Source organism: Phocoena sinus, chromosome 3 (assembly GCF_008692025.1).
Source record: "Phocoena sinus isolate mPhoSin1 chromosome 3, mPhoSin1.pri, whole genome shotgun sequence".
Taxonomy (NCBI): Eukaryota; Metazoa; Chordata; class Mammalia; order Artiodactyla; family Phocoenidae; genus Phocoena; species Phocoena sinus.
The window spans coordinates 143,692,297-143,706,538 of NC_045765.1; positions in this window are offsets into that span (position 1 = coordinate 143,692,297).

Below are 14,242 nucleotides of genomic sequence, written 5' to 3' on the forward strand. Positions count from 1 at the left end.
CTGTAGTCCTCATGTACCACCTCTCCCAGTTCCCACCCTTCGCTATCAACCTGCAGTGTCCTGAGCTCAGAGATAACTCAATAAATAAGATCTTCTGCCATGATGGCCATGTCCAGTATCTGTGTTGTCCAACATGGCAGCCACTAGCCACATGGACCATTGAGCACCTGGAATGTGGTTAGTGCAACTGAAGAACTGAGTTTTACATTTCATTTCATTTTAAATAAAATCGACTAATTAATTTAAATAATTGACTTGTTTTATTTAAATTAATTTAAATAACCACCACCATATTAAATAGCACAGCTCTTCAAACATGGAAGAAACAAGCTCCTCAGTCCAAAGCTCAGATGGGAGAACACGCTTCTGCAAGAATTCTGTGGAAGGGTATTCTGGAAATACGGAAATGAGGGCTGTACGGTTCATTTCCAGACAGGTAGTTTCTCATGTTTGTTCTCAAGTTGTCTTGAACAAATCATCCTGCGGTCAATCTGTGGACTAAATGTGTAGATACTACCTATTGTCTATAGAGTGGCAGCTCCATTAAAATAACGTTCATGTATATAGTGTAAAATGGGGAGACATCTAAGTGGTCTGTTACTGAATGGTCCTAAAATCCCTTCAAAGGCACTGAGATGCTAACTGGAAAAAAAATTCGCTCTTTCTCCCGCTTCTCTGTTTCTCTCAAATTTAATTTTCTTGTTTTCTTTTCCTGGAACTCTAGTGGCTGTCTAGAATGTATTGCTGGGAGCCAAATTTGTCATTTTATCTTTGGCAGTTGAAGAACTTAAATTTTTCTTTCTAGGGATAATATGATGCATCTCCATTTAGAGGATAGCTAAGTGAAAATGCACTCCTGAAACAAGATTTGTACTGCTGGCTTCCTTCAATTTGTCAAAAAGACAAAAATCTCACCAGCCTCACTTTGTAATAATGCCCTGAAATTACTTGGAATCATCTTCCACCTACTTTTCTTGTCGCTATTACCTAATACGTGTGGCAGGGAAGACGAAAATGAACACATTTACAATTGAATGTTCTGCTTATATGTGTATTGTCAATGCTAATTGTTTTAGGCAAGGTGTTTGCTTTCCCAGTTTAACTGGGTATCAGAGTTGAATATTCAACATAGCTTTCAAGTCTCAAAATCTCAGCACCATCCTCAAAGCACATAAGGCATCTCCTGAAGCTAGCCTTTTGCTCACAGACCCGCCCCTTGCCCTGGCAACATGACCAACAGTTTCTTCTTTCCAGATTCCTCCTCCCTCTTCACCCTTCATCTCTGTCGTGAGCAGACTCATCAAGACAATGCTATTGCTGGACAGCTCAAGTTCACTGTCTCCCAAGAGGGTCTCAAGAGAGCCTACTAAGCACCAGGTCCTTTCCAGAGCTGATCTTCATTCCTCACGTCAACCCTGAGAGCAGGTGTCCTTTCCATTTCACAGACAAGGAAACTGAAGCTTAGTCAAGTGCAGTGAATGGTCTGTGATCTACCTGATAAAAGGAAACGAGAGCTCCGAAGTCCTGCTATCCTTTGGCTCTAAAGCACCACACCATGCTGCTTTACTGTTGAGAGTAAAGGTTCACTTCATGCATGTGGAGCCCAGGCCTTGTAGAGCTTCCAAGTACCGCTTTGTTAGAGAAGCAGGGCGCTAACCCGCAAAACTCCTCGTGGGAGGAAACCTGACCTGGGCTTGTGTGGCAGGCTGAAGTGTGGTCACCCAACGATGTCCATGCCCAGTTCCTGGAGCCTGTAAGGATGTTACCAGACATGGTAAAATGGACTTTGCTAACAGTCTTGAGATGGGGAAGTTATGCTGCATTATCTGGTGGACCCGATAATAACAAGGGTCCTTATGAGAGGGAGGATTAAAGTTAGTAGTAGGAGATGTGACAGCAGAAGCAAGAGGTTGGAGTGATGCAAGGAAGGGGCCATCAGCCAAGGAATGTGGACAGCATCTAGAAACTGTAAAAGGCAAGGAAATAGATTCTCTCCAAAACTCGCAGAAGGAATGCAGCCAGACCAACATCTTGATTTGAGACTTCTGACCTCCAGAACTGTAGGAGATTAAAAACTACAAGAGAGGGGCTTCCCTGGTGGTGCAGTGGTTGAGAGTCGGCCTGCCGATGCAGGGGACACGGGTTCGTGCCCTGGTCCGGGAGGATCCCACATGCCACAGAGCGGCTGGGCCCGCGAGCCATGGCCGCTGAGCCTGCGCGTCCGTAGCCTGTGCTCTGCAACGGGAGAGGCCACAACAGTGAGAGGCCCGCCTACCACACACACACACAAAAACTAGAAGAGAATAAATTTGTGTTGTTTTAAGATAGTAAGTTTGTAATAATTTGTTGTAGCAGCAATAGGAAACTAATACAGCTTATTAACAAAAAGAAAACAGTCACCCAAAGATTGGGTTGGCTGATTGCAGTCCCCATGTGTTGGCCCCAGTGATTCCTGTCTTTTTTTTTTTTTGGCACAACATCCCAGGAAGGCCTTTTATATCAAAAGTGTCATGAAGTCCTCAATTTTTAAAAAGTTGCTAAATTGTTCTCGTGTTAAATATACCACCTGGTGAGGGAGCATCTTCTGCGGGCAAACTGCTTTGTCTTCGAGATCACAGGCTCCTTTGGGAGACTGAAACCACTTGAAAGTCTAAAGGAGAAGAGCGGTTAAGAAAGACCTAAGTCTCTAGAATCAAACTTAGTTGGAATGGCAACTGTAGCATTTGTTAGCTTTGTGACCTCAGGCAAGTTATTTAACCTCAGCTTTCTCATCTGTAGAATGGGGATAATGAAAAAAACTATCTTATAGGGTTTTAATAGAGATTAGATGAGACAAGGTATTAAATGGGGGGTGATAATAGTTTCTATTTCAGAGGGCTAAAGTGACTTGATTTTAACCACGTAAATCTCTTAGATTTCTCTTAGAAAGCTCCGGGCACATAGTAAGCTCTCCAGAAATCTATGTTATTATTTTAATTAAGGCAAGCAAGCCATGATGGGAAAGAAGTAGGACTCTAGACTTTGAAAGACAACTAGTGAGTGCCTTACCTAAAATGACAGAGGGGGAAGAAAACCAGTATTTTTGAATGCTTAGTAAGTATCTGGAACTTAACATCAAAGGAGATATTTCGAGGCTTAAATAAAATGATACCCCCGTGCCCAGTGTAGGTTGTAGTTTTCTTATTCTGATTTTGCACCTGAGTCTTCCAAAGTTTAAGTAGTTTACCCAGGATCCCATGACCCTGGTATGTTGGAAGTCCCTGTCCTTTCCCTCCACCTTGCTGCATGTATCTGCAGGGAGAAGGGAGGCGAGTCAAGACGGGTGTGGGGACACAAGGAATCAATTCGGCTGTAGTCAGCCTTGGTACCTGGTTCCTGCTCTGGTCCCTGGCACCGAGTAAACACTATATATACCTATATATGTAAATTTATATATATTTATATATATACCTGATGAATTCCAAATGGCCGAGATACTGGGTTGCCGGCCTCTTGACAACCACCAGATGTCAGTGCTAACAAGGCATTCATTCCTCCCCTTGGTTGTTTCCAGAGCTAAATGTCAGAGTGTACTTACGTCTTCATTTGGGAAGCAGCACCTCTTCAAGTCCGGAGAGTGGAATGATTTTGGAGGACTGTGTCATATATTTTAGCAGAGCCCAGAACTGAATTTGGAAAGTATATGGTGGTAGAACACTTGGGTCTTTAAGATAAAAGTCCAAATCATCACATCCTAAGGAACTCTTTGCACTTTTTTCTTTTTTTTGGCGGCGCTGCGCTTGGCATGCAGGATTCCCCTGCAGTGGAAGCACGGAGTCCTAACCATTGGACTGCCAGGGAGTTCCCAAACTATTTGTACTTGGAAGATGAACTTTCCTCGAGGGTAGGCAGTTGTGGAAACCAAAAGGCACTCAAACCCTTAAACTCACGAGGTGAAAAAGTTATGACTGGGGACTGGTTATTGATCAGCAAAAGCTTGGAACTGTAGCTTTAACCTTTTAAACCATGAAATGTAATTTACTCACGATGCAAACGTATACACATACTTTTATAATTAAACTAAAAATTTCCCCAAACAATATTTTACTACATGTGGGGCACTCTGATATTTTCTCTTCTATTCTTTCATTAAAAAATGCTGGTTGGGACCCACCAAACCGATGACCCACGGTTTGAAAAACACTGACCTAGGAGATTATGCCATAGTATGTTTTAGATGAGGTCCTGGGTTTGCAGTGCTTTGTCAGAATTAAATTCCAGGGTTAGAGTAGTCTAGCGGGGAAACCCATGCTTTGGGTATGGATCTGGACTCAAATTGCAACCTTGCCTTGAGTAAGTTACTTATTCCCTGAACCTCTACTTTCTCGTATGTAAAATGGATATAATAATGTCTCCTCACAAGACTGTTGTGAGGTGTCTGATATATAACAGGTTTTCAACATATGCCTTGCCCTTCTGTACTTGAAGGGTCTTATATTATATGTGCTTAGAGAAATTATAATTTAAATAAACCAGGGCATTCTAAAGTGGAAGGGAGGTTAGATCCTAAAACCAGTTCCTGGAAATCCTTAAGAATAGAATAATCTGGGAGTTCCCTGGTGACCTAATGGTTAGGACGCCGTGCTTTCACTGCTATGGCCTGGGTTCAATCCCTCGTCCGGGAACTGAGATCCTGCAAGCAATGTGGGGCAGCCAAAAAAAAAAAAAGAATAGAATAATCCTGTGCCTATAGTTCAGGCATAATCGTGCTCGTTAGAGAGCTGGAATAATGCCTCTTAAAGTACTGGGGAGGGGACGACATGCCCTGTTTACAATGATGCTTCCCTGGAATCCCCCTGTCTGACCCTCTCTTAGAACTTATCACACAAATATTATTACTCATTTAATGATTTTTCCCTGTTAGGATCTGTGCTTGGCTGGGAGACAGTAGGTGCTCAAAATATTGCTGATATTAATGCAGATTTATGACTGAGCATGGGACTGTGGGTCAGACTTTCTATCTGGAGAATTCTAGCCAAGGAGCCCTGTGACATGCTGAGGGGGAGCTAGGAAGACTTTTTAATTTTCCAGGTAATAAATACTGATCACAAGTGCACTATGATCTGTTTCATAATGAAACTGCCTGTATAGATTTTTTCAGTCTGTGAAAGCCTCCAAGTTATGTCACCTGAGGAAGAGACTGATTTCCTAGCACTTCAGCTCTTCTGAACCCCTGGTGTAAGAATCCATAGCACCGTTGGCAGTGTTTTCTCGTGATGTATTTATATCTCTCCTCTCCATTGGATTATAAATTCTTTGAACCTGTTTTATGACAATAAAGCCTCTTGTTTTCTGATTACCTGCTCTTCGTGCGCATGATCACCTACCCTCACGGCTACCACAGCAAGGTAGATGTTGTTATAGCTCCATTTTACAGGCGAGGGGACTGAGGCTCAGAGAGGGTATAAAGCTTCCCCAAGGTCACACAGTTAGCAAACAGCAGAGTGAGGATTCAAACTCACCCCTCTAATGCCAGAGTTGGGGTTCATAATAAATACGTGTTGAACTCATACACTGCTGGTGGGAATGTAAATTGGTGCAGTGCTGTGGAAAACAGTATGGAGGTTTCTCAAAAAACTTAAAATCGAACTACGATATGACCCAACAATTCCACTCCTGGGCATATATCTGAAAAAAAAATACTAGTTCAAAAAGACACATGCGGGCTTCCCTGGTGGCGCAGTGGTTGAGAGTCCGCCTGCTGATGCAGGGGACACGGGTTCATGCCCCGGTCCGGGAGGATCCCACATGCCGCGGAGCAGCTGGGCCTGTGAGCCATGGCCGCTGAGCCTGCGTGTCCGGAGCCTGTGCTCCGCAATGGGAGAGGCCACAACGGTGAGAGGCCCGCGTACCGCAAAAAAAAAAAAAAAAAAAGACACATGCACCCCAACGTTCATAGCAGCATTATTTACAGTAGCCAAGATATGGAAGCAACTTAAGTGTCCATCAGCAGATGAATGGATAAAGAAGATGTCGTATATATATATATATATATATATATATATATACACACACACACACACACACACACACACACACACACACACGGAATACTACTCATCCATAAGAAGAATGAAATTTTGCCATTATGCTAAGTGAAATAAGTCAGACAGAGAAGGACATATACTATATGATATCACTTATATGTGGAATTGAAAGGACACAACAAACTAGTGAATGTAAAAAAAAGAAGCAGACTCGCAGATGTAGAGAACAAACTAGTGGTGACCAGTGGGGAGAGGTAAGGGGGAAGGGGCAAGATAGGGATAGGGGATTAAGAGGTACAAACTATTATGCATAAGATAAGCTGCAAGGATATACTGTACAACATGGGGAATATAGCCACGATTTTATAAGAAATACAAATGTGGTATAACCTGTAAAAATTGTGAATCACTATATTGTACACCTGGAACATATAATATTGTACATCAACTATGCTTCAATAAAAACAAATAAATAAGTAAAATATGTGTTGATGGTTGATGGGTTGATAGACCCAGGACTCCGAGGTCTGATTCCCTGTACAGACCCAGGACTCCGAGGTCTGTGTTCCCCGCCTGTATTGCGGTGTCCAGGTTGGAACTGAGTGTTCCAGGATCCTGGACCCGGTTAGTGGGGCATGCTTCAGAGCACAGAGCCAGGGGAGTGGTGATGCAAAAGATAATGCCTTAGGGGGAATAGAAATGAAAAACTAGCAAGCTGAGTCCTTGGTCTGAGGGAGAAAGAGAATGAGAAAGAGAGAGTGATTACACGCAATCAAGGGAGAATAGAGGGGTAAAGAGAGGGGAAGCAGGGAGGTGGACAAGTCCTCTGAACCACAGCCCCAGACTCTAAACAATGCCTGAAGATTCCCGCCTGGATGGGAAGGAGCAGAGAAGGAGGCTCTTTGTGCTCCGGCAACTGGCTTGTGTTACAATTCAGTCCTCTTTGGCCTTAGTCAATTCGAGCTATCGATCATTTTCGTAGACTCATGAAACTTTCGAGCTGGGAAGGACTTTGAAGATTATCTGCTGCCATCCTGTGGTAAGATCTCTCTCTCTCTCTCCAGATAAAGCCACCAGGGACACACAGTGTGAAAACAAGAAGAATAATAACATTAATGATAACAATAGCTGGAGGTGATAGTGAACATACATTACAATTGCTGAAGCGTGGATGCTGACCAATCAGAAAGGACACAGCAGCAAATATCTGGTGTGGCTGGGCTGGCCACTGATTTTCAGCTGTACTTCAGCCCTGGCACGTGTATGTGCTGGGCATGAGCTAAGCATTGCTTAATTAAATCCCCAGAAAACCCCATGAGCCCAGTGATACTTCACCAGAGGAGGAAACGTTAGGTTTAGAGAAGTGACATTAGTGTCCCAGGATACAAGTGAGTAAGTGGAGGTGTCTGATTTGAACTAGGGGCTCCTGACTGCAAGGCCCATGCTAGGCTTAACAACTCTGGGGTGATACCTGTCTCAGAAGCGCATAGCTGGGACAAGGCGGGAACAGGGAAGCATCTGCTTGGAGTTTGAGAGTTTGAGACATGTGGGTGAGGGAGTTTTTTCCATTCTGCTTAGAGAGACTTATTGATTTTGTCCAACAAGGGCCCCCGAGAGTGTTATAGACATTCTGGTCTCTGATTCCCATTAGGGCAGGAAATGAATAGAAAATGCTGACCTCTTTCCTATATCAAGGCTTTCCTTGGCCTTTTGGGAAGTGGATTGGGAAAGCATGTCCGTTATTTTTACTTCAAGCCTCCCTTCCACTTCAAGAGGGCTCTTACCTGAGAAAAATGGCTGGGCTTGGTTTAGGCGTGACCCTGCACTGGAAAAATCCCTTGAATGAAAGAACCTCAGTGAAATTTCCCTGCCACTAGGCCTCATCTTTCTATAATAATGACTAGTATTATAATAATTACATAATATTTTGGCGGGAAAAGTTGGCAGGATTTTTCTCTTTTGCTTTTCTGAATATATTTTCTGCCGAGCCTAGCCAAGGGCACTCATCTGCCTCAAGGAATTAGGATAATTACAGCAGAAAGAAATCAATAGTATTCAGGTTCTGGTTCTCAAAACAAGATCTTATTTCAAGGCAATAGACTTGAGAGCAGGTATTGTGAAGAGAGGAGATTTTCTCGATTCCCTCATGTCCTTCCTTAGCTTATCAAAACCCAGTCCTGGTGAACCAACCCATAGGGTTTTTGTTGCGAGACATGCAGGAAGAAGAGCGGTGGGTGGCAGAACCCCATCCCTTCCAGTCATGGGGGTGGCTGGAAAAAGAAGGGAGGCCAGGAGAGAACTATTTTCTTCAAGAGGCAGGCGTTACATAGGCCGAGGAAAACCCCGTGGGCAGAGACCTCCGACTCCCCCCCTTTACTGTGCTGGGCTGCCCTGTGCCAGCTGAGGGTGCGGTTTGCTCATCTGAGACTGCTCTCATTTCCTGTACAGTGTGGACATCAGGCTGAGAGCCAGCAGGTCTAAACAGGGACCCTGCCTCGGTGCGAGTGAGTTCCAGGGCTGGATGAAGAATGTGGAGAAGGGGACTTTCCTGGTGGTCCAGTGGGTAAGACTCTGTGCTCCCAATGCAGGGGGCCCGGGTTCAATCCCTGGTTGGGGAACTAGATCCTGCATGCATGTCACAACTAAGAGTTCACATGCCGCAACTAAAAGATCCCGCACGCTGCAACTGAGAAGGCCACATGTTGCAACTGAGTCCGCACGCTGCAACTAAGAGTGTGCATGTTGCAACTGAGAAGTCCACATGCCGCCACTAAAGATCCTGCATGCCGCAACAAAAATCCCGTGTGCTGCAACGAAGACCCAGCACAGCCAAAATAAATAAATAAATAAATATTAAAAAAAAGAAAAAAAGAATGTGGAGAAGAGGGGAGGGAGCAGAAAGTCTAGGGAATCTCACTAAGATGCTGAGTTACCCAAAGGAGACTAATTAGATGGGCAAAGATCCCCTCACACCTAAACTAAAATCCACAATTCTCCTCATGGTAGGCAAGACCCCCCCAGGCTGGCACTCCTCTGACACCTCTCTGACCCCTTCATCTTTTTCCAACCACCTCGGCCTCCTGGCTCTTGCTCCCACACAGCTCATAACTGCACCTGGTGAGGGGTGGTGTGGCATGGGGGATGGGCTGGGGGGGGGTTGTACTGGTTCTTTCTTCCCTTTGAAGCTGCAGGCTTGATCCTTCATTCCACTTAGGTATCTCCTCACAGAGAGCCTCGTCAGGAAGACTTCCCTGACCAGCCTATTTAAATAGTGCTTCAACCCCTCTCCAGGCTCTTACCTGGCTTTATTATTCCTCATAACAATGCTTACAATTTGAGCCTACATTTTAACAAAACACCACATAACAAAATACCACAGACTGGGTGGCTTAAACAGCAAGAGATTTTATTTTTTCATAGCCTGGAGGCTGGAAGTCCAAGATCAGGGTGTCAGCATGGTAGGGTTCTGGTGAGGGCTCTTCTCCTGGTTTGAAGAAGGCAGCCTTCTTGCTGTGTGCTCACATGGCCTCTCCTTGAGTGTGTGTGTGTGTGTGTGTGTGTGTGTGTGCGCGCGTGCAGAGAGAAGGCCACCAATCCTGTCAAATTAGGTCCCTATCCTTATGACCTTATTTAGCCTTAATTACCTCCTAAAAGCCCTATCTCCAAATACAATTACATTGGAGGTTAGGGCTTCAACATATGAATTTTGGAGGGGACACTATTCAGTCCATGGTGCCCTTATAACTACACATTTATTAGAAAGTATTTACTAGAATAGTCTGTACATTGCTATACCTAACTTGTCCATTACTGTGCCTGGCACATAGTAGGCACTCTATAAACGTCTGTGCAATAAATAGATGATCTACTCTGCTTATCCTAGTGGTAGTGTAAACAAGTTTATGCCTTCATTATGATAACATCTCAAATAAGCACCATTAATCAAGCATATACATATGCCAGTGACTTTACCTTAGTTTCTGATCTAATCCTCAAAAAAAATCCTAGAAAATAAGAATGACTATTACTGTGATAGGGATGAGTCAATAGAGGCATGGCAAGGTTAAGTAAATGGCCCAAAGTCACACAGCTAATAGGCAAGGCCAAGATTAGGACCCTAGTCTGTCAACTCCAAAAGTGTATTTCTTTTTAGACTCTAGACCAGTGGTTCTCAAACTCTGGTGTACTTCACAACCACCTGGAGGACTTGTTAAAACAGACTGCTGGGCTCTACCCTCTGAGTTTCTGATTCTATAGGTCAAGGGTTGGATCTGAGAATTTGCATTTCTAATAAGTTCCCAGGGGATACTGATAGCGCTGGTCCGGGGACCACACTTGGAGAATCACTTCTGTAGATGTACAATACTTCAAGTTCCTTTTTCTTTCAGACTTCTGAGCTATTTTCTGTCTCTATAGCCTTTGCTTGAGTGCATCAGAAATGAGTTTGCAGTAAATGCCTGGTGTTTCCACATTGTCTGGAGTGGCCATCCGGAGCCTAGAGAAAGACCTTTGCCACAGGGTGGCAGCAGCATCCCAGGTACAGAGAGTTTGGCTTGGAGCTGGGGACAGCTCATTAGCACACTGGCCCCTGGGTTCCCACAGAGTGTGGGCCTGACTGCCTCTCCATTTCCCCTTGGCAGGGAGGAGATGGCAGGAGGGGGGCTGGCAGAAGGGGAGGTCATTGGCACACAGAGTGGTGGTTTTGTTCTCTGGGAGACCGGGAGAAAGCTGGGTGGTCCCCTCAGAGTGTCGAATTGTGCCCTTGACAAAATCACCACGCAACGCTGGAGAGCCGGGCCTGACAAAGGCCGGGAGGAGACTGGCAGTGGTTGCCTGTACCCCGGGCGCACGCAGAGGCCTGGGCCCCTCCGGCCTGGCAGTTTCTCAGGATGCCCGTTTCTAGGGGTGATTGACCCTGCAAAGCCTCCCTCGGAGGAGAGGTTGGTCTGTGGCCTCCTCGGTGAGTTCCTTCCTGCTCTGGTGGGCCCAGATGGAGCTGGGAACCACTCTCCCCTCCTCCAGCATCATCCCTAGGCCTCTTCTTTTCTCATTGAGACGGTTTTGTCCTAAACGTCTTAAGGATCTTCCTAAGTGCCAGAAGTTGTGCTGAGAATTTTATATTATCATTTATTTAATTCTCATTACACCTCATGGTCTTATTATACCTACTGATGATGAGGGAGTTGAAGTCTGAGCCATCACGTGCCAAGCTTAGTTGACCACAGAGCCCCATTCAACCTCCTCCAATATATGGAAACCTGATATGAAAACTGGTTTGGAGACTTCAGGTTTCAGACAACCTTCACATGTACAGATGAGGACATACAGGGAGACTTAAGGATTAGGTCAAGGTACCACAGTCGGTTAAAAGCAAGTCAGGAACTTGAACTCACATTTCCTCGTCCAGGTAACTACCATCACCACGAATCCAATAGATTATGTTCCAGAGTTAACCAAGACAGTCCAGGGACCTTGATGAAACTGCTCAAGAATTTAGGGTTAAGAGGTTTGGATTCAACCACCACTCTGAAGCTGAGAGCCTTTACGTTTTAGGAAGCATGAAGGTGCTTTTAGCCTAGCTGTGTTAGTTTTCTAACACACATGTAGACATCCTGCTTCTTTGGTTAACGGCTCATCATCAGCTTACGTGCAACAATACCTCACTGAGGCCCTGTAGTGCCAAGGCCATGGAATTTGGTGACAGTTTTCAGACTTGTGTTGCTGACAGAACTTTTGAATGCTAAGTTCTCCCCATGGCAGACTGATCATCATTTCCTTTTGGGGCTGAGATGACCCTTGGATGGTCTTTATTTTCTCCTGCTATGTCTTCAAGTTCCCGGCTGGCTGCCTTCAACGTTATTTTTTTGTTTTTTTCTTTAATGATCCCCTGGACCTACAGACTTGGAAAGGAAATCCAAAAGTTGTCATCTGACACCCGTCTTCTGTGAGACACACTGTTGTCTTTAACCTGGCTGCACGTATGTGATTATTGGGAAAGAATTTATGATTTTAAGGGGCATATTTTGTGCTCCTTCTGCAGTACCAATTGGGCCCCGCTTTTTTATATCCTTCAGCCTCAGCTGAAAGAAGGGGCTTTTGTGGGAATGATGCCCATTCACGGAGGCTAGAGTTCCCTCAAAAGACTTTGAAAAATGCCTCTTCCGAACTTTACAATGACTGGAAAATGATGGTCTTTGAGTAGCACAATATGAAAAGAATATGGGTGCGTTTCTAGAAAGAGCACCCCAAATGAAAAAAATATGTTCACATTGGAAAACAATATGTGTATGCCAAATTGTTCAGTCCTGTAACGGATTACAGAAAATATTTTATGTTTGGGTGGGCAGGGGAGAACAGGAGGAAGGAGTGAGAGAAGGAAAGGGGAAAAAAAGAGAAGAAAAGAAAAACAGATGTGAGTCTTAAAATATTTCAAGCATGGATAACTGAAACATTGTTTAATCTATTTAAGAGGGTTCTGTGAAGTCTTAAAGGTGATTGATCAGGCTTTTTAAATGCAGCAACAAGATTTACAAGCACATAGTGAGTGAAAATGCCCCCCAAACAAATAAATAGTAAGAAGAGTCCCAGATCTGGACTGCCTTTTAAAGCATGTTTTTGTCTGCAAAGAGGAATTAAAAATTGGGATGATTATTTTTAATAATCACACAAACTCACCTATAATATTCTCTTCATCGAAGCAAACATAAATTGTCTTGAATTCTTCATTTTGCTTGTACGTAGGGTTGCCAAATTAACCAAAAAAATACAGTATTTTGGAACATACAATAAAACATTATTTGTTACTATTCATATTTAACTGGTGTCTTGTATTTTATCTAACAATCCTACTTGTTCGTGTGTGTTCGGTAAAATGAGACTGTTTCCAAATTGAAGGCTGAGACACCAGCTTTGTGGGCATGATGAGGGAAGACCAGCTAAAAAAATGTTACCGAGCTACTTACTGAGAACCTGCTCTGTGCTTAGGAAACATAAGTGATGGGATGGGAAGATAATTATCTAGAACAGGATGGCATCAAAAAAGGAGGTGGGAGGGGAGAGAGGCAGGGCACAGGGGAAGAGGAAACAGAGAATACCCAGAAAGGAAGGGGCTCCTGGGAGAGAGGACTGGAGAAGCAGGATGACCAGAGGGAAAGGAGAAATGGGGCAGGGAAGAATTTTAAACTCCTTGATGTCTTTCACATACTGATCTTCCCTCGGCACGGCCGACCTTAGAATTTCATACTGAGCTCATCCAAGCGAGTTCTCTAAGAGGAAGTTCAGTTCCTTCCTGCGGAGAGTTCCGGGCTCCCCCCGGTGGCTATTGTAGGTATCGCTCCCCCAGACCCTGCCTCATTTACCCCAGACATTTCTCATCTCTCACTTTCCCTCTTAGAACTCGGCACATCGGCTTCCTCCGCTCTTCCTTCCCTGCTTTTTCTGATGGCTTATTCATTCGGAGACTGCTTTCGGCATGGCATGACACCTCCCAACTGCTCTGGCCCCCGGAACAGGCCACACAGAGCTGGTCATTGTTGCCCTAGTTCTGGGACCACCCGAGCGGGAGAAGGGGCAGCGCGCCGCCGCGGAGGCCGGATGATTGACAGCAGCCTCAGGTCAAGTGCCCGGCGGGCCACCCGGAAGGAGGGCGTGTGCTCCCCTCCCCCTCCCCCTGCCCCTTCCAGCGGGAAATGAGCCCTTCCTTCAGACGCACGCAATTAACGGCACCAAAACCTCTATTTTCAACACTCTGTATATGAATAAAGGCTTACCAAAAAAAAAAAAAGGATTTTAGCGGGAAAGGGAATCCTGCTTGGGGTGAGACAGTGCTGCTGAAGGGATAAATATGGGAAGCACACAGACCCCCAGCTTCTCACAGTGTAGGATTTAAAAAAAATTGTTAGTGTATTTACTCATCAGAAACGTTAAAAAAAAAAAAGCGTTAATCTGAAAAGTGTCCAAAGTTCCATTTGTGAACAGATCTGTGACCTACCACACAGAGGGATCTCTGCGGGCTTCCCCAACACCTTAGTCACACCCTGACAGGGCTGCCACGTCTCTCATTCCTAATGGCATCACCGGATCTTCCACAGGCTGATGAACAGCTTCGCAGGCGTGACTGTGGGCTGAGGGGGGGTGGAGGCAAAATGCAGCTTCGGCTGCGACTGGAAGGAAACTGGTGATTGCAGGAAGAAGCACTTCCTAGGGGTGGACTCAGA